The sequence below is a fragment of the Anser cygnoides genome, chromosome 3 (genome assembly GCF_040182565.1).
Source record: "Anser cygnoides isolate HZ-2024a breed goose chromosome 3, Taihu_goose_T2T_genome, whole genome shotgun sequence".
Taxonomy (NCBI): Eukaryota; Metazoa; Chordata; class Aves; order Anseriformes; family Anatidae; genus Anser; species Anser cygnoides.
In genome coordinates this window covers 47,597,095-47,618,903 of record NC_089875.1, presented here as the reverse complement: position 1 = coordinate 47,618,903, position 21,809 = coordinate 47,597,095, and the positions used below count along the sequence as shown (strand labels likewise).

General features: G+C 41.1%; 1 protein-coding gene and 1 long non-coding RNA gene across 4 annotated transcripts in view; both read right to left on the bottom strand.

Annotated features, from left to right (window-relative positions):
- The window catches only part of PDE10A (phosphodiesterase 10A), a 371,561-nt gene that overhangs the window by 349,301 nt on the left and 451 nt on the right, over window positions 1-21,809 (bottom strand). The window lies entirely within an intron of this gene.
- Window positions 3,571-21,801, bottom strand: LOC125183208 (uncharacterized). 3 transcript variants are annotated; one of them, XR_007164783.2, is made up of 3 exons: window positions 16,861-21,801; window positions 16,361-16,565; window positions 3,571-15,060 (listed from the first exon to the last, which is right to left on the bottom strand). It is a non-coding gene; the product is annotated as an uncharacterized lncRNA (long non-coding RNA). The 3 variants fall into 3 exon arrangements; XR_007164784.2 differs by having other exon boundaries at window positions 16,361-16,546; window positions 16,861-21,800; XR_010830306.1 differs by having other exon boundaries at window positions 16,361-16,506; window positions 16,861-21,799.

Below are 21,809 nucleotides of genomic sequence, written 5' to 3'. Positions count from 1 at the left end.
ATCTTATTTTTCTTTTGAGCAAGGAACTATGAAATATTGTTTCCTATGTGAGAATGTGCGTAACACATCTGGTTTTAAAAGAAATTTGCCCATGCTTTTCCTACAAGACCAAATCAAAAACTACAGGGGAAGGCTCTTAGAATTTTGAATGAGTTGTAGTCTTGCAAATATACTCAAGCATGTTCAGACAGTCAGATTTAATCCTGTATTCTGGGAAAATATTTTTTCCTGTATTGTTTCTAGTACTTTGTGCTGACAGCTCTTATGCTTTATTATATTCTCTGTCTTACCCTGAAATGCCATCCTATTTTGCATGACTGAAGTTTTGAAAGCTCTAATTGATTCATTGTAACTGCAGTTAAAATCATCACATATTATGTTATGCTATGAGAAGTCCCCATTTCCCTCAAATAGAAGGGAAAAAAAAAAAGCCATAATTATGAAAGAAGAAGAGAAGAGGCTTATATAAGGTTGCCTTTTACCTGGCTTGGCTATTCAAAACTTTTTCCACTGTAATCTCACAGATCAATCGAAAACCCACTTTAGGGCTTCCTTATAATTTCTAGTGGTTAAACATTAGCAAGATCCCAGTACTTGCTCTCTAAATGGGGCAATTTTGTGCTATAACTTAACAACAAAGTCATCATCATTTCACTTCAGCAAATTTTACTAGTCCTGATTGTGGGGGAAAAAAATAAATAAATGGTCCAATCTGAAAGTTAAAACATTTGTTTAGGTTTGGAACAGTAAAATGACAGAAAGTTCACTTAACAGACATTAAAAATAGGTAACAATACTCAGCAATAGTTAAGTAAGTAAAACTGCCATTTATCAAAAAACACGCAGACAGAAAGACTAGCTGTAATTCAGACAAGCATTTCAGAATATCAAATATTACTTTGAGTCAAAAAAAAAGAGAAAGTACCACCAGATTTTCAAAACCAAGGTCAAAACCAATCTTTTCAATCTGCATGAAGTCCAGAGGCATATTGACATCCCAGTTCACGACTGCAGCTTTTAAGCACCACTGACACATAAATAATAAACCACTGAATGCATACAGAAGGCAGAGGCTCGAAAGTAAAATGGAGAGACTGAGCCATTCAGCAAAAGCTTTGGTGATTTTCAGACCAAGGCCCCAACTCTCTACCCAAACTTTGCAGAAACTACTCCAGCATTTTGGCCTGTCTTTAGATATGTAAAAGAGCACGATGCTGCAGCACAGAATCCCAGAGTAACAGGGATAAAAGCTCTAGACTTCTGTTTGTATAAAGTCACCCTTAAAAATTTACAAAATAGAATTTTATGTACTTTGTAACAGCGAAACAAGTCAGATTACCACAAGCTATGAATTTTCTAACAGAAGCCAGCACCTGACAAATTCCCTTTTCATAGTAACAGACACAGTGGAATCAAAAACCCTGAAGACAGGTTGTAGTACCAGTACATGTAAAATTGTATGAATTCCATAAGCTATATGAAATAGTTCTGAAATGTTTATAAGTGAGCTTTAATAGGAACAGGATGTGTACAGTTAAACAGTGTAATATTTCATTAGATATTCCTTTTTTTTTCCCCAAGACAATTGGCAAGGATTGCAGCACGTTTCAGCTGCTTCCACCCTTCCTACATTTAAACAATGTTTTCTGCAACATGCATATGCTGCATCAAATATTTTAAAACAAGCACACAGGGTCTGATTCAAAGTCCACTGAAGAAGTCAGTAAGAGTTGTCCACTAAATTCAGTGGCATGTAGAAACGTTGTTGACAATCAGCATTTTCATAAACTTACACCATTTTCCCTCTGCTTCTCACAAAAGCTTGATTTTGGCTTCCAATTGAGTTTTGTTTGTTTAAGATACCAGCACAGACTCAGCACCAACCAGAATTAAATAAAAGAAATGAAAAAAAGAAATTCACTTCCGTTGTGCTTTGGAAGTTGCATCTTTTGAGTCTGGGGAGGCAGGAAAAGGCCAGTTACTACCACAGAACTTGCTAACAGCAAGTCAGTTTTGAGATCAGTTAGCAAGATGAATTTCCTTCATTTCACAGTTAAAAATGGAAGATCAGAATAAATTCAGAAACCATTTTTAATCTGAACAATCTTTTCAGTTTTCAGCAATTAAAATAGATATTGTACCACTATAACTTCCATTAACGTGCTCCCAAATAGCATATAAATGCTTTTTGTCCATATAGGGCTACTTTCTGTGGTTATATACAACTCAACATGAGATGGAAGTTGCAAAGTTGGGTTGGGTCCTATTGTTGACTTTGGTAAGGGTTCACTAAGGTAGGTTAACTCTTAAAACCAAAAGGAAGCCAACCATTGATCTAAGATTTTAAAAAAAAAAAAGTCCCTCCCCCTAAAAAATAAATAAATCACCACACCCACCCACATAAATCCATTGAGTCTGTAATTGCCAACTCTGATCATCTGCACCTTCTGTCAAGAAGCAAGGTGCTAAACCAGGCAATACCAAGCACTCGTAACTAATCTATTTTGTTCCCAATGCAAGAGTGATGTGATAGGACAGGACAAAAGGCAGAAACATTTTAGTAAAGATTTAATTTTATGGCAGAAACATCTTCAGGAACTCATTGTGCATATAACAGCACCAAGGGCAGCAATTACGTCTTTAATCAGTCTTTTCCTCCCTCCCTCCCCCACCAATGCAAACCAACTCAAGAAGCTTATTCCCCATGTAGTTGCACTGAGGTCATCATGAATTTAGTATCAATCAAAATTACTAAATGTGAACAATGAGAATATTCACTCAAACCAGGCAGGAGCAATCTTTCCAGTCCGGAGTAGAAATCAATCCTTTGCTGACAGGTGTCAGGGACTGCCCCCACCATCCTGTTTACCCACACAGGGACTTCTTGACTGTTCTTTGGCAGCATCCGAGTTTTCTCGAGACTGCAGTTCTATCAGCTGTCCAACACCAACCCTTTTGTCCCTGAGGAGTCGAGACCTTTCTCCCTACCTCAACTACAACTTTGTGGGAGCCGACTGCTCTCGGCAGCATACAAGGGCACTGCTGTGGCACTGACAGGAATGGCAGTGCTGTTTGTGGACTCCCCAGGTGACTTCTCATAGTACCCAGATCTGGCTCGAAAGCTTCCCACTGAACAGTTTTCCCTGCTTAGCTGATGGGGGAGCAGTATGACTGCAGCAGAACGCATAACTATAACGTGTCAGACTATCTAATAAGTTAAAAAAAGAATAGCCTAACTTTATTCTCAACACCTCTCTCTCTAGCTGTTCTTGGCACACTATTTATATATATATATTAGAATAAAAAAGTTTACAATGTGTTCACTATGCTAAGAGCCAAAGTGAGGCCATCCTTAAAATATGTTCAGTTTCCTGCTCCCAACCTACTGCTCCTAGATTAATCTCTGCAACTAGAATCTTAGTAATAGGATGGAGTTTTAATTTTTCACAGATTTTTTGCTTTTGTTTTAGTCAATTAGAATTACAGAGGAGCAAATTCAAAGGCTGACCTATAATTAAAACAAACAACCCAACCCAACCCACCCCCACAAAAGCAGAACAACCTCTGAGGAGATGTTATATTATACCTGGAAGAAGTTAGGGACTGCAGGACTGCATATATTTCTCAGAACGAGTCTAAGGTGCTGATCATGAATTAAGAGAAAGTACGCCTCAGGTCTGAAAAGGATGGTAAAATACACAAGAAAGACTACAGCAGAAAGAGAATAACATCAAACTGATTTTGATAAGACGTACTCTTAATTTGTCCCAATGTTATTTAATTGCTTTTGCTCTTCTAAAGTATTCTGATTGAACAACACTTTTGTAAGGAAGTCATAAAGCTTTGGTATAATCATGACCATCTTCCACAATTACTTTCATGTCATATCAGTATTGTCCAAGTAATCTAGCTAAGTAAAATGCTACTACACGCTGCTATACTTTATAACATGACTGGAAGACTCTGGATAGAACCAAAATTTCCTGACAGACTGTCAGCAATATCAGATTCTTGTTCATCATTGCACAATAAATGTACAGACTTGACTGTTTTCTTATTGTGGAAAAAAAAAAAAAAGCCCATAAAAAACAGTAAGAGTTCAGGAAGTGCATTTCAATGTTACTACAATACTGTTTGGGTAAATTAAGTCACAGCCTTTGGCCATAACATGACCCAGAGTATGTTGTAATGGTCCACAAATTAAGTGCCTTCTATATGTTATGACTTAGGTATGTACTGCGAAACTTGGCTTCATCATACTTCAGAATATCAGAAGAGAAATTTTTATGTCTTCTGACAGAATGCTTTATTAAAAATAATGATGTTTCAAGAACTTATAATATTTGCAGGAAAGAGCATTTCAGCAGGGAAATACATCTTTGCAGCATTTATAGTTTTACAGTGAGGGAAGTTACATCAGCTTTTTTTTTTAAAAAAAAAAAAAGCACAACAAAACTTACCAGCCTACACAAATGTGTTCTCGTCCTCTCTTTCTACAACATAAGAATCTCCCTTCTGTACACACACGCACACAGAGCTAGACAAGTTCTCACACACACGTCCTTTGACACAAACGCTCTTGCCTCTGCATGCTTGCACACAAACACTGTGCTCACATGTTAAGCTTCTCACACGTAATCAATCCTCCGAGCTCTGGCGCTCTCTCTCACGAACACAGACTTGCTTCATACCTTCTCCTGCATTAGAAAACCATGTGAACCATCTGTCACTATTTAATCTCCCACCCCAAGCCAGCCAAATATGCCCCATCTCAGCCCCAGACACCCCACTCAGCCTTTCTAGCAATGCACTCCTCACAAGCAGACCATTCTTTCAGCTACTCCCTACCTAACATTAACCAGTTTTCCACTCTCTTTCCATTTCACCACCACATGCCCTGTGGAAGAAGGAGCTATACCACTGCCCTTGCCAGCAGTCAGGCCTCAAGCAGTCCAGTGCTGTATGCAGCAGAGCAAGGACCAAAAGATGTTTTGTAGTGTTAAGCATGCCAAAAACTAGCCGCTGAGATCAGTAGGCACCACAGGTTTCCCCCTCAGTGAATAAGTTCACCCTATTCTTTGACTGACGGATGCTTGGGTAAGTGATCAGAAAAAAAGAATCTTTAAAAAAATAAAAATTTAGTAATCACATGAGGAACAAAGAGACCTAAACTTCAAAACTTCAACTGAATATACTTTCATTTCATAGATAAAAAAGGAAAAAGGGACAATTTTAATGTTTGGGGCAAGCACTTCATAATGCAGCCTAAGGAGAGAATAATGTAAGAGGGGCCTAAAAGCTCTGGGTCAAGTATGTAAAAGACAGGCCAGCCAAAACACTGAATTAAGGAGAAAGACCTCTGTGTTGTTAGGGCCCTCAAAACTCCTGCCAAAGGCAGCATGCTGGATGTTGGAGGGATGGGATCAAAAGCAAGGCTTAAGTACTTTGGGCTTTTCAGGGAAAGCTCCAGTACAGCCCCCCCCAACCAGTGCAGAAAGTTGCTATTACTCACAAAGATGTTTATGAAAGACCTCTCCAGCTTAAATGTCACTTTAAATGGCTTCTCTTTCTCTCACCAAATGCAGAACAGAAGTTCACATCTACACTTTGTACCGCAGATACTGCTCATCATACTGGTGGTGATACTGCCACACGGGAGCTTACACTAGTCCTGAAGAACTGGTGTAAATTCATACCTGGAGACAGAAGCATAAACAGAGACACAAACCTCAGCATTTCAAATACTGAGAAGTCTCCAAACTCAGGACTAAGCCATGGGGTTTCTGCTTAGCACAGAGTGGAACAAACCGCACAGTTTAAGAAGGGCCTGCATCCGTCCAGAACCCCGTTTTACTTAAACATTCATGTTATTACCAGGGTTTGTTTGTTTGTTTTCACCTTGCAAACTCTTTGAAGAAGGAGCTGTTATGAGACCTGTGTCGGTACAGCACTTGGCATGATGGCGCCTACCAATGCTGTGACTTACAGCAAAGGGTATGGGGTCCCAAGAAGATGTGAGAAAAGAGTCCACTTTCCACTTTTGGGAGATAGTGCCAAAGTCGGGGATCTCTTCAGGCAACCACATCATTTTAACACAGATAAAAACAGCCCACAGGGGAACCTGTCATTCAACAGCCTGGGAACCATACTTTTCCAGCAGGACTATCAAGCCACCTTTACACATTTCTGCAAAACAGGGAGTTTGGGGGCAAGACAAAACTGAAGAAGTATACGAGACCTCTGTATATCAGACTTTGTTGAAAGCAAAGCCCCTAGAAATGACTGCCTGTCTTCAATACATATTGCAAGAGGTATCAGTACACATATGCAGTGATATGAGCAGACTCCAGGATAGAAAACAGAAACATGTCTGCTCTGTGATATCCTGACCTCAGTAAAACTGGGGATCACATTTTTTCCATGATATTACGTTTCTTTCACAATTCACACCAAGCAGCACATCTCACCTAACTGTACCTAGTTTCTACTAGGGCACAGACACCACATGGAGAAAACCTGTGCAACTAACAAGGATTATTAAAACTCTCAGTGAAATAAATGCCACGAGGACTGTAAGCAACAAATGAAAGAAGCATCATTCCATGGTGTTGGAACGCCAGAAAAGCTGGACCTCCTACCCACCACTTGGACATCCAGTGAGCTTGCCGGGAAACAGCAGGTAACATTTCTCAGACTGTATTTTGTCTGTTCTTAGGATACAAGAAAAGCCTAAATAACGTAAGTTGAGAAGCATCTAATCTTCTCTTTTCCAATGTTGTCCTGGCATCAACTGCAGGCAGAAACTACCTCTTTGAACTCTACTTACACTTGAAAACATGAAAGGAACAAAATCCCTTAAGAGACCATCTTGTCTCTTAAGGGAACTACCATTAGTGATAGTGCTCCTCCAAGAGATAGTTCCAGTACACACAACAGAAGGCATGCCTCACATGTCCATATTATTAAAAATAATAATAATAATTAAAAAAAAAAAAACACATCTCCCTTCCTCTCATCCCATGGTGATCCAGAGGACTTTCCACAGAGGAAGAGGTTGTTTATACTGTCTGTCACTTAGGCAAGAAGCAAGAGAAGTCAGTAGCCATGATATAAAACATCTGTTTGAGCTACCGTAAAAGAAATGATCTGCTACTGGAAGGAAAAAAAAAAAAAAAAAAAAAAAAGGACTGACTTCCAGAATAACATGAAGATGAAACTGCCAAAATAGAAAACATGTCTGTTTGCAACTTCTGCTAAAGAAAGAAGCCCACTCACAATAAGGATAACCCAGTAATTTGTCTCCTGAAGTGAAAGGACTCTCGCAACACATACAAGGTGTTTGAAATGTAAAACTTCCATGGAAAGACAATGACAATATTCAAATGCTGTAGAAGTTTACTACAAAAAAAAATTGTTCAACAAACATTTATTAAGCAGTATATTCAAAATGAACATTTCTTCCCATAGTGTTGCTTAGAATCTCATGCCACAGCCAACTCAATCACCTTAACCAGCACACCAAGAATATTCACAGTAGGCCTCTCACCACCTCATGCAAGGGTGAGACCCTTGGATGAATGATGGATGAATGTTCATCCCGATCTTGTTTTCCCAAGCAGTATCAAACTGGTGCTCTAGAGTAGTTAAGCAGAACCCGATTGTACTGGCCAATTGAACACCTCTAACTTTGATGGCTTTCACTACATAAGGATGTAGCTTAATGTCATGTACTATATTCTGTGCCATGTCAGAAAAAAACATTGGTTTCAGAAGTAAAATGCTATTACTACATATACTCAAATTCAAAGTATTACACTTAACCTCATGATTTGGAGAGCAGGGCTATATATCAATATACGATGAATCACCAACTTAAAATCAGTTCTGGTAGGCTAGCAGAAATCATCTTCTTTAAGAAGAAAAAAAATAAGAAAACAAGAAACAAAAATATTGTATATTTCTACAAATACCTACTACTCAAACTATCTCTTCTGGTAGTTAGATGAGTTCTGTCCTGCAGTTAACTAATACCAACAGTCAAGCTGAGAAATTCTGAAATAAGTGAAAGAAAGGCAAAAAACAGCCTTTTCACAGAGAGAGCTAAGACTTAACAAGTACAGCAAATCATAAACTCTATTAGTAATATATATATATATATATATATATAATCTCACTACACTCTTATAATTGTTTTCCACATCCTTTTAGAACATCCTTCAACTCTTACTAAGTATCATCTGCTCCACCTGGATAATTCAATTAGCTTTTTTGAGCAGGTGCTTCTCATTTTCTGCTACCTGACAGAAAAACTCCTGAGTTTAAGTTATTTTAAAATACAAATGTCCAAATGCAACACACCACTATGTGGATACGATAATTAGGTTTGCAGAATGAGATGAAGATGACATCAAAGGTCATCTCTTCTTCCTTTTCAGTTCCGAACCCTGCTTCTTACCAAGTCCCAAATCTGACAAGATGGTGATCATTCATCTAGAAAGCAAATTGGACTAGATTTAGAAAGAGGAGAAAAAACAAGAGAAAACAAGATGAGCAAAGATAGGTGTAATTATGACAACCTGTAGCCAGCACAAAAAGACATTTGGGTTTAGTTCAGCACTGCCTAGTCATCTTTGTGCACTTCAGTGCTTAGCAAATTGTGAGAGAAGGTCTGCTGTTACCAATCTCACTGAGCTGATGAAACAGCTGAAAAAGTTAATAGCTTCTGACCTCAGGTGAGGGGCTGGTCATGATAGCATAAGACTCACCATGTCTGGTCATCATTTAAATAAGAGACTTCTGAGACAAAATCTGACATAAATAAAAGGAACAAAAAGCTAATTATAAAAAAAAAAAAAAACTGGTATTAATACTATGTAGGCATGTTGTTATATCAAACATCAAAAACATGCAAGGATTTAGTTTTAACTTGTGGAGTTTTACAAACACCATGCTCCAGACTGAATCCGTCTCTAATAACTCTCAGCACAGTTGAACAACACTTCTAACAACACCAGCACGGCATTCACTTTTATGCAAGTATCTGAAGTAGATGAGAACTTACTTAATGTCCTTTATTATTTTCTAATAAAATGTGAAAAGTTAAGAATACTGAAAGTTACTGAAAAGTAGAGCTGTGCCAGCAGTTTCCAGTGATGTCCTTACAAGATTTTTCCTCCAAGTGACATCCAAGTAGTTACAGAATTTATATATTCCGGCCCAGCACTCATTTAAAAACAAACTTTCTGTACCATGTGGTACTCCAGAGACATCTGGAGGATGAAAGAAATGGCTAAGAAAAATCACTACAATGTACTACATTATCACAGCACTAATTTAGGTTTCCTAAATTAGGCATAAGCAATTGGAGAGAAGGAAAGCACAGCCAGTGTCCTGCCACAGAATGTGGAGAGTCATTTTAGAGACAAAAATAAATAAATAAATTAAAAGGGAGGATCCAAGATGAAACACCAGAAATATTGTGAAGGGTGCAATGAAGTCATGGCATTCCCAGTTTGGAAACTTTCCAGGATTTCCATACTCAATAAATCTGTCTAGAAACACATATTGTGTCTTTATCGTGAGGAAGCAATTTAAACTCGTGTTTCAAGAGCCACACTGGAGCACAGACACACATTTTACCCACCACCACAACTAAAAGCAGAGATCTCCAAACAAAGATCCAAAAAAAAAAAGAAAACAAACAACTCTGCATTAAATGTGTTCTACTGCTAGAGTCTTATCTGTGTCCTCCTCAGTAGCACTTACCCAAGTCACTTATCTGTGGTAAATTCCCCTGCATGATGCCAAAAACAATACAGTAAATCATCACCATGTGGATTTATTCTCCCTCCACTAGATTTACTGGGCAGCAGCAAGCAAAAAAACAGCCCCAACCATCCTAAAACAATACTCCTTCACCATCAACAGGTCTCTCTAAATACCCCAACAAGGTGCTTCAATGACTGAATGATTTTTTCTTTCCTTTTTTCTTTTTTTTCTTTTTTGATGAGAGACTTTTCACAGCAGAATAAAGGATGAACATTTTAAGTTTATTTTAAAGAAAAGTACATTCAAGCAATAAAAGAAGAAAGAATGATGAAACAAGATATCCTGTATGTTTAATACAACTACTTTCAAAAATAAATAAACTGACTTTTGCTTTTAGTAAAAAGAGACAGGTTATTAAAGTCAATGAAATAGAGGCACCCTCAAATGCTAACATAGTGCAAAGGGCCACCTTACCATACCAGATTGGACCAAGACCTATGTCCCAGCTGAGTTTGTATAAACTAATTTGTAACATTCATGCTGAGTCATGATATACCTACAAAGACTTGAGCAGTCCATGTGCATTTGCAAACACAGGCCATTGCATCAAAGGTCAACAAATGCCACCTAAGATGGTTTGCCATCTTGCCATGGTTTGCCATGACTATGAACATAAAACATGGCAAGAGACTTTTTTCTGAGCTTTTTTGACTTAGAAGCTCTAAAGAAAAACATTCTGGCCCAATCCTGCTTCAGTGTGTTTGGCTTTAGATATTTTCCTCTCACCTACATGTCCTCTTCCATCCCGCCGTTTGAACAGCAACATTATCACAAAGCACAGGTGCAGCTGACTACCACAGAGACAGGCATTTCTGAGGAAATGGGAAATAGTACCAGAAAACAGCACATAAAGTAGAAGGCAGGAGCACAGAGACAGAATTTCCTTGGCTCGTGCTTCCTGCCCGCTTTGCTGGCCCACCACAACACGCTCTGTCCCCTGCTTGTTGCTTCCCTTCTGTCCCCTCTTGGTTGTCTGCTCGGGACTTAGTAGTATTTCTGCGTGGTAAAGAGAAGTACTTTGCATAAAACTGGCTTGCTGGATTACCAAAACAGAGAAGAGATGCATAAATAGAGGGAGACATAGAAGGAAGAGCTCAATGACTTAAAAGAAACACCACCACACAAAAACTGAAACAAGACATTTTAAAGAAACCAGCCCTGTACGTATGTGTCAGATTTACAAGACTGCAGGCTCTTTGGAGCAGGGACCACGCAAGACAAGGTGCTTATTCAGTGCTCATGTACAAGCTTGCCATCAGCTGAGGCTGCCTTTGGACATGACCTCACTCTAAAAACATCCCCCTTCATCACAGTGGTCCTTGAAAACTGCCTCCTGGCTAGTTGATCCTTATTATGGATTTCACAGTAGCTATCGGGTATATTTGTATAAGTCTTTTTTTTTAAAAAGAGAGAGAGAGAAATAGAGATACCTGGAGAGTAGCGGGGGGAGAGAAGTAAAAAAGCACGTCTGAACAGATGATCTCTACCGTCCCCCCCTCCTGCTGCTAGAAGCTTCCCACTCAGCTTCTGCTCCTATTTGTTCATCTTTTTCTGGCAAGAACTGCTCTTAACTGTGTTAATTTTCCTTTTTGTGGGTTAATGTTGGGTAACGTGCTTGCAATTGCCCACAACTAATAGATTTCCAGTGATTGACTTTACTGCACTCCTGGCAGTAAGTAGGGCACATTTCTTGAACCGGGGTCATTTTAAGGGATTCCAGAAAGTACCTTCAGACATTTCATGGCTTCATTTAAACAGCTACTTTCCTGGCTCCATGCAGGATTTTGAGCAGGAGGACAGTATCTTCAAAGGGAGGTCACTATCCCTCTGAATATTAAGTGAGAACCGTTTCAAGAGTTTGTACAAAGCATGAAGCATGACCTTTTTTCATTTATTTATTTAAGGCTAAACTTGGCAGATATGAAAATATCCAACTGTAGTTAGACAGCCATGATCTCAGCCTCTGGCTGTGCAAAGACATCTTAAATCTGTAGGTTCTGTGCAGATCCAGGGGATTTTGCCAAAATCTTTCCTGAATAAAATTAAATATTCCTTCATGTTGAGCTTTACAATTTTTGTTCCTCTCTCCTTCGTAGTCTATTATAATCCCAAATTAAAAATACATAATGCTTTAGGATTAGCAGTGCTTATTCTGCAGTTTCCCAGCCAAAAATGATTGCTATCATTCTTTAACGATTAAAAAAGGCTAAAAGTGTCACACATCTGCCTTTAAAAAACCAGCCAGGCATAGCCAGTTCCTAATTAATCTCTGTTTACCTGGAAGTGATACGAGGAGAAGGTGGGAACACTTTGTCCTACCACAAAATCTCCAGAATGCTGACACCCGAGGCTGGGTTGTAGTTACAGAATAAATGCAACCTGCCAAGATCATCCTATAAGAAGCTGCATACTCGAAGCCATTCACATCATTAGATGCAAAGGCCTAGATTAAGGATCTTACAGATGCTTCGGCCTTTCAAAACCTGATAAAAGCATTCCAGACAACACGTCTGTATATGTATAGCTGCATCAGTCTCTTCCCCTCCTTGGATTTAGCAGCTTCACATCCTCACGAAAACCCTTCCAAATCTGCATGTGCAGTATTAGTTGCACTGTAATTGAGGTTTCTTCGTAAATACTGGCTACCACTGGACAAGACCATGATTTCATATTTTACAGGGCAGAGAGAAGATGACTACCTGTAGCTTTCTGTCTATCTATGCAGACAAAGAGCAGTGGGTCTCTTCCCCGAGATGCGGCAGAGGAAGGCGTGTGTCTAGGTCATAGTTGTCCTCCTGTGTAGTTTTACATCTTCACACTGCCACTGTTGCTGTGCCAGCTGTAGGTTTCCCATCTAGTCAAATCCTGCATCTCATGTGCATCTTCGACTCTCTGACTAAATCTTAGCATGTAGTTCTTAGATACTACAGTGAAATCCCAAGCACTTTCAGACTTCCTCATGCTAATTCAAGCATATACAGTTTGAAAAAAAAATAGTGGCATACCATGCACTAACAGGCCACGCAAGCCAAAGGACTAGTGGTGCAACAATGCTGAATGTCCAAATAGGACCTTCTGAAAACAAGTATCTCTATATCAGGAATCAGCCTATTTCACGTACCAGTACCAAAATCCAGTGCAATTTCCATGATTTGCCTTAAAACCCTGGGTGGGCCACAGCACTGTCATCTGGACTCAAAAGTCCCATTGCAAGAAAGTGCTGCAGTCCTTCACATACCGTAAACAAAACAAAACCAAACAACAACAACAACAAAAATCCACCAACATCCCCAAAATACTGAAGGCAAGAGCCTTGAGTTATCCGATGCAAAGTTTGGCCTGTACAACATTTGTTGCATTTTCAATAAGTTACTGAACTTCATAAGAAGACAAGTGTTCCTTAAAATGAGGGAGAGTGGCAGAGCAGAGAGAACTGACCACAGCTCCATCCACACAGCCAGGGACCGAGGACACTTCATGTCCTATGGGCATGTTCACCTGTTAGTTACCACTTCCCAGACAAACTGTGATAAGACTCTTTAAGCTCTTTTTTGATTTGGCCTTGGAAGAGACTAGGAGCACTCACAGAGTCTTACGTTAAATATTGTCTGGAAATGGAAAATAAAAGCAGAAAAGCAGGAGGAAGGCCACTTACTCAACTGCCTATTAACAGCCTCTATGTATGAGTGCTCCCAGTCTCCTTCCTGGCAATGTCACACAGAGCTGAAACCACCTGTAGGTTATTAAATTTTCTTCCCAAAGACAGCTGGAGAACTTGCATGGGCAGTTACAATGGAGACCTACCATCTGATCTTACTCATTTGCAAACTGTAGTTACTAAGCATAACACTAGAAAGAGATTAATAATATACAGACTGGATCTGCAGAGCCTGAACAATAATTATAGCCAACATAAACCCATCTTGGCTGTAGTCAAGCTAAAGGAAATATGACAGAAAGACAGTGCAGGTGAAAAAGGATTAAAAAGTGAAACGTAAGTCAGGACTTTCCATGGGAATGGTCAAGAAAGCTAACCTGATCACAAACAGAACAGTCAATTTGCTTACCTTACATAGATACTCCTAATACTTGGTTATGCTAACCTAAAAGCTACATACAGATTTAGTAAATTTTGTAAAAATTATTATAAAAAGGTCAGAAGAACACTATCTTTGAGAATAGACATTTAGTCCATGCTCATGCAGAGGCTGCCATCTCCATACACCCTGCTATCTTTGCTTTCTGGCTTTTGCAGCTTTAATCTCTAAGTTAAGTAAGCTTTCCCTTGAAGACTGGCCATCTATCAGCGATTTGATTTCCCAGTATAATCTGAGGGTTATCTTTATTTCCTCTCTCATTTATTTATCATTATTATCATTTCATATTGCTGTCATGTATGACTCCTCCACCTCCGATCTTCATGGCACTGTTTTTTATTTTTAATTCTCCTCTATTAAGTCTGGGCCCAACACTAACCAGAAAACAGTGTAAGAGTCAATCTATTACTAATGGACCCTCAGCTGACTTGACTAAAACACAGTGTGGAAGGCTTGACACACGAAATACAGTTGCTTACTCCACATGTTAGCGGACATACTAGGAATGAGCTTAGGAAGACAAGCTCAATTGCCTAATGTGTGGGCACACCTTAAATGTCAACATTATTAGCCATCACACTGTGACTGAAGTGATAAACACACAAACCTAATGTATTCAAGCCCATCGAACCCCGACAGTGTCCCTCTTCTCCTCCTCCAGCATAAGCCACAACTGTTGCTCAATGAGTTGCCAAGGTTTCTGCGTTATCACTAGTAACTCGAAAACATGATTGTGCCCAAATCGTACAGAAACTTTAAGGCCATGGGGGGAATGCACAAAGCAGCTTTATTAATATACTAGTGCTTTATTAGTGATCATTACAGCCTCTGTTTTTTCATGTTATTAACACAATGCCTTTTAAAAAATAAATAAATCATCAATTTCATGTCACTTGGTGTTCGCAGCTCTCCTCCTTTCCTATAGAGAAGCACCTGACTGTGATATATTCAAAGACCATGGCAAGCTGGTGATGAAGCCGTAAAATGCAGACCTCTGACAACACTGTGAGGTCAGGTGAAGGCAGACACAGATCCTCTTGTACATTAGTAATAAGGGTAGTAGATACACATTCCTTCGCTGACCAGGAATAGGGAAGCTGCTTCATTTATTCTTTTTTTAATAACAGAAGAATAGCTAAGGAAAACAAACACAAAAAATACAACACAAGGTCAGGGCAATGCAGGCAGATTCATATAGATCTTCACTCGACCAGAAATCAAAGAAAAACTGCTAACTTTTTACTTTACTTCATCTGAAAGATTAGCCACGTGTTTTCAGTTTCACTTCATTTTGATCCTCCCACCTTTATGATTTTCCTTTAGTTTTAGAAGGTATTCTAAATCAAGAGCCTTCCTTCTGTGTCAGCGAGGGTCTCTCTTGCCCAGGCAATGCCACTAAAAGTCGAGGGAGCACCTGAGGCCACTCAGGCTCCCTGCACAGTCCAGGGGATGTCTCCCTGGAAGATCTTTTCCACAGTAGCTCCCTCTCCATTGACGAGGGCAGGGAAACAGCAAGAAGCAGGCGTGGACTCAGCCAACTGTACAACCTGACTGCATCTAACAGCAGCTGCTGCCTTGAGTCAATGCTCACTGGTAGGCTGGAGCATCGCTGTCTCAGGGCTGGGGCCAGGACAGGAGGAACATATTAACGAACATCTTGTGCTCGCAGCCAGATGGAAACAGGGCTACAGCATCATCATGGCAGGAATTATCCTACAGCTTCATGGAGCCATAACTGGAGTCCCAAAATCCAAGAGATGGTTTTCCAGGAAAATGGTTATTTAATCAAAGTCCCGCTCTCAAAAGTCACTCATGCACTCAGGAGACTTCTCCGCTGTTTTTCACTGAAGCTTCAATTTCTGACACTCTAGGCATTTTTATAGCATTACCATACATGCTACATGAGCAACATAGCTGAAATATCTAAATGCCCACAAATAATTAAAAAGTCATCCCTATTTTTAAAATGTTCGGATAAATTTATTTCTAGGGCAAGTCCATAATTCATCCAAAGTAACACTTTCCAACCAAAGCAACTATGTCAAGTACTTAAAATATCAGCACTGTCCCTACGGCTCTGCCTCATGACGTTGGTCAGGATAGCTTTTTTCCCCTAGAATATAGATAGTGACTTCACTTCTTGCTAGCAGCAGCTCCAGACCGAGCTGTGCTATGCAGTACTGCACATGTCCTCTCCTGCATGGAAACAACAACTCAGCAAAATGCTTAAGAGCAAGCCTTTTATTTTACTTCAAACAAGGCTCATAAATTTGTACCTCGGCACACACTAACATACCTTTCTGAAACAAATGGGAACAGAAGAGCTCCTCAACAACCTTTATGAGCCAGTGGATGGGAAGGCAAGTCAGCAACAACCTGAGGAAGATACTTTTTTTCCCAGGACTGCTTACAATGCTATTTTACAGCATATGTACCTTGTCCATTCTCTCTTTCTTCCCAAGCATTCTGAGTTTTCCTTAGCTTTACATCTTTCCAGCATTCTGTTTGCAGCTCCACATACTTTGAAGTGGGTTGGTACAGCTGTCTTCCCTTTCAGCATGTTGCATTTGATCCTCTGAAACTAAAAGTTAGACCCAATCTTTCCTTTCCTTCCACAGCATCTGGAAGGCAAATCCTTGACTGTTGCAGGACAAAGTAATGAAAAAAATCAAAATCTAACACAAGAAACAATCCGTAACCATCGAGCTAATCAGCTTGGAAAGCATGGTTTTCCCCCCCTTTAAAAAAAAAAACTTAAAGAACCGTTGTTACGTTTCTGTGCCCCTCCCATCCCCCCCTCCCCCCCCACCCCCTTGGTGACAAACTTTGCTGAACAAAGTCAAAACTATCACTTTTTTTTCCTTTGTATTACAATATTGGCACAATAAATAAATAAATAAATAAATACATCTGTACAATAGGTCCCTTCTCTTACCCATGCCCTCACAAATGCATAAGCCTCTCTTGTTAAACTTCTTAACTCCAAGTAGGCAGATCTTCCAGAGTGGGATACAGAGATACGGTGGGCTTGATTATCTCATGGATCAGAAGCTAAGTGGAAAGAAAAGAATTACCCGAACACAGAAGATGGAGAGGAGGAAGTACAGGAGAAACAGAAGCCTCTAATAGCACTCACAAGGGAAGAACTGCTTTGCTTTTCCACCTGCCTCACAGAAACGCGAAGAACAAGAGCATGCAGAGCTCAAATCCCAATTGCCCCATATGTGATAAAACCACTAATGGAGTAAAGACTGTAACTGAACCGATAATGACAGAGCACAGGGTTAGGGGCGGAATTCCAATGCAGAATTCTGGGTTCAACTCTGATTTCCATTACATCAATGCAAACCTTGAAAAAAAGGGCAGAACTCAATCTTCTATGTCTGTTGATCCCAAATTAAGATTTAATAATAATCAATAGCTTTATACCAAAGTTCAAGACAAATGTGAATATTAAGCACTCGCACAGATTATCTAGTATTAGTCAAAGACTAGTTCAGTATTAACTGCTCCCCTAGTAATTACTAGGGAAGTATCCTTTGCATAGAAGTGATTCTCCATAGGGCTATCCTTATTAATAACTGGGACCCTCAAAATGCTGCAAACACTTCCTTATGCACATGATTAACATCTATGCACATGGCTGGTCACATTGAATTCAAAGAAATTAATCGTGTATTAAAAGTCACTCTTGGGCAGAGGTGTTTCTAGGAGTTCAACTTTGCCTCTGGAAGTGCTTTGCAACAGTTCTCTCTCTAGAGACCAGTTTTGCAAAGTGCAGAAGTCTCTCAACTATCACTTATATTTATGACAATAGAGACCATTCAGCACCCTCAAAAACTGGACCACAGGGGAGCTGGAGGAAGAAATGCATTTATTTATTTTCATACACAATCCAAAAACAAAAAGAGCAGCCCAATGAGAATTTAGAGTTTCTTCCTTCCCTGAATCCGTCAAATCCATCACACTCACAAATCTCTGCCAGAAAATGTCCAAAATACTGTATTCTTCTATACCCAGAAACTGCTGGATAATGATGAGCAGCATTACTGAATAATTTAAGCACAATGTCATGTCCTGAGAAGTGTCCATATTTTGTTTGTTTTTAAACCAACACCCTCCATTTTTGCATCTTCCACGCTAGCTTTCAACACATTCGTAGACAACAGGGATTCACAGAAAACAAGATTCTTCCCTTGATTTTTCTGTGCCACTATTTTGAGTAATGGGCTTATCACAGAAGGGAAGCCCTCTGCTTCATATGCAATTGAAAAATATCTTTGCCATCGGCTGGCACTGAAGCCAGAAAGAACTGGTCAAAAGGCAGGAGTCATCTGCTGAAATACAGTTGCCTACATCTATGCTAGATGTTTGGACTACTTTTGTATTCGGTTGGCAGAAACTGCACTTCTCAGATGTGATTCTGCTGACTAAACGTAGACTTTCACTTTGGGAAGAGATGAATAGCACCCTGGAAATGTTCTGCTTCCTGACAAAAAAGGGAGGCCAGAGAGCTGCATTTCAACAGCCGAATCCCCCCTTCTCAGTGCTGGGTGTCACTAACAAGGTGCCACAAACACACTGAATGACCACACCTGGTTCCTCTGGGGAGGCCCTATCAGCTTTGCCAGAGTTTCTGCAGATTAGGTAGGTACAAGTAAACCAGTACAGTTGCCCTAGGCTCCATGCACAGTCATTGGGAAGAAAGGGGCACCTCTGAAAGACAATTCAGCCCACGTAAAATCTGAGCACTCCCTGGTAATGCCACTGTGTCTCTACAGACTCCAGGTACAAGCCTTAGAGGCTCACCTCTAAATACGGTGACGCAGTGAAGTGCCGTGGGTTAGACACATGGTTTCAGGCTCTCGCCGTCGAGAAGCTGGGAGATGCTGAACGCTCTCATCCCTTACCTCCTCTCCACAACAGCGAGGCTTGAAACATGTGGCATCCATAGCGTCAGACCCTACTATACCAGGCGAGGTTACAGTATGGATTACAGAGCCCTTCACAGAATGCTTTGAAGAAGAGTAAAAACAAAACCACACCAGAGAGGTTCAAAAAAATCCATATCGTGGCCTACATAGAGTCTGTCCACCCACAGCTTTGCCAACGGAGGATAAACAAGAGCTGAATGAAACTCCACAAGCACACGCTTCAGTTGGCCACAAACCCAACGGAGTCTGGAGCAGCTAAGAATGAGTATGCGCCCTCTCACGATTTAAAAACAGAAATGCAGACCCTCAAAAAAGCAGCAATGGGCTTGTTAGCGAGGTGTGCCCTCGCTTTACCGAGCAACAGAGAGACTTAAGATGGCAGACCGGGGCCCAGGCCCTCCCGCCCTCAACGCTTCTGCCGCTGGGAGAAGTCACCTCATTAGCCGAGGACAGCAGAGCTCCTGAGTTCGAGTTCTGCAGGAACACAGCATTTGGCAGCCTCCAGAAATCTGAGCTCTCTATTTTTCTTCCCTTCGTTTACTAATGCCCATTTCCCCTTCCCCGCCTCCCTGCTCCCAGCGCACACACGTTTTAACGCTAAAGCCCGGCGGTTACATGGCTTTTCCATACTTCTGGGCAAACGCTGCACACGCTCACTCCAAACTAGCAAGCATGCCTCTCTACAGGGGTAGTAAGCCTACTGCAGGAACACGGTGCTTTGCACTGAAAGCCTTCAGATTAATCCAAAAAATCACCTGTGCACCTCACGCCTGCAGAAAGCCTCACACCCACCAGCTCACACAGAAATACGCTCACCACAGCATTGTGATACATGGCACACTCCTAATGGTTTCTACAGCTACGTACCCACAGACAATGTAATTAACAAGCCACATTCCTTCCTGTGAAACGCAAGGCAGAAAATAAACAGAAGAAAAGTTCATAAAAATAAAATCTGAGCTCAGAAATACAACTAAATTTTAATTTCAATTTCACCATTTACTGTGCCAAAGACGACACAAGCCCGGATTTCCTAGGTACAGCATAGGTTTTCAACCAGTTTGATTTACAAAATATCTTGTGTCCACTTAGAAGGAAAATGATACCTTATTTTCTCTCTTTGTATACACATCAATGCTTAATTAAAATATTTCTTCAGTTTCCATTTCATTTGCTGTATGCACATTGAAATCAAGAAAAAAAATCCAATTTTAAAGTTACATTTTGTTTTCTGTTTCTTGTTACATAACTAGAAGTGTCATAGGAAATACTATTGTGGAGTTAGGGAAAAAAAAAAAAGGAAAGAAAAAGAAAAAAAAAAGAAAAGGGAAAACAAAAAAGGAAAACCAGACACACACCACTGCATCACAATAATTTGTAAGGTGTTCCTACACCCACTAATGGCATACATTTAAATTAAAATTACATGTAATCTATAGCCAAGTTTCAGATCTCTGCTGAATGCCCTTCCCGTGTTTAACCTCATCTATTGCTGACAAAGAGGTAAGATTTTCCAGGTTAGTAACAGCAAAATTCCACATATTGCAAAAAAACATTGAATGCTGTCATGCAAATAAAGTAATTCACAGTGTCTGAAAATGTCCCTCAAATGTCAAGATTGGTCTTAAGCAGACAAATGATAAGAAAATCTGGACATGAATCTTATTTTCTTGTGGGAGAGCCAAGCAATTTAAAACCAACAACCATATAAACCCTAAGCCATATCTTTTGAAAGAGATGGTGAATCACTAGGAGTGCTCCTTCCTAATGAAACCAGAAGAGCACACCAGTCACTGTAGTGGAGACATTTCATTGCAAAAAGCAAAAACATCCATGGTGGTGAGTGAATTTCATGATCTGGGCGACTCGTGACACGACGAGCCTCCACATCCTTCACAAAAAGGGCCCCGGACTCCATGTTGGAGAACACACTCCTGCCATCCCTGCCGGCTCTCTGCCCAGGCTTACACCTGCCCGGACAGAAGCTGCGTATTTCTGAATCCGAGCAGACAAAGAGACACGCTCGCGGGGCCACCTGAACCCACCGCACCCCCACCGCCTCCCATCGTGGTCTCCAGAGCCATTTGCAACAGCCTGAAACACTGCTCTGAATCCAACTGGTATTTTTGTCTCTCCCCTGCAGTACAGCTCCAGCCCCAGAGCACTGTAGCTGAGCTTGGTTCATCTGGGCCCACTTAGTCGAAACAAACACAAGGAAGGGAACCCACTGGGCTGTCTGAGCAGCAAGAAATTCGGCTGCAGAACGCCCTCCCTCACACTTGTGTGCATAGCTGATTTTACACCACCCAGCCTCTACATCGATATTATCTTGTCAAAAAAGTGCAGAGCAGCTTTCACCACAAATACTTGGAGCTTGAAAATTACAGCAAAGCACCAAGGCTGGGGAAAAACCAACTTTAGCTGGATGCAAAGTGCGCTGCAAGTGCAGCATTGGAAGCCCCGACATGACGCAACCGAAATCACACCAGGGATGGGGGCTCACCGAAGGAAGCGGGACCCACGCGAAACCACAACGTCTATATCAGGTGCCTCCAGATCACCAGCTGCCCAAGCCGAGAACAGCCTGCGAGCAGATTTACACGAGCTACAAATCAATGAGGCAGCATGGCTATACCACCGCCCGTGACGAGCAGCGGCGGGGAAGGCAGCCGGACCTCCCGCCGGACCCGCAGCCCCCCTCGGCTCCCCACCCTCGCCCCCTTCCCTCTCCCCATACCCTTGCCCCTCTTAACCCTTCCCCTGGCAGAAGCTCGCCGTCGGCGCGGGGGGACCAGCCCTGCTGTGTGGAGCCCGTCGTGGGAGCAGCCTGGCCTACGCGCCCAAGTCACCCCGCTGTCGGTGGGCTGCGGGAGGCCAGCTGGGCCGACGCGCTCCTGCGGTGGGCTGCCGGCTGCCCACCGCCCGGCCACCTGCAGGCCTCCGCCGCCCT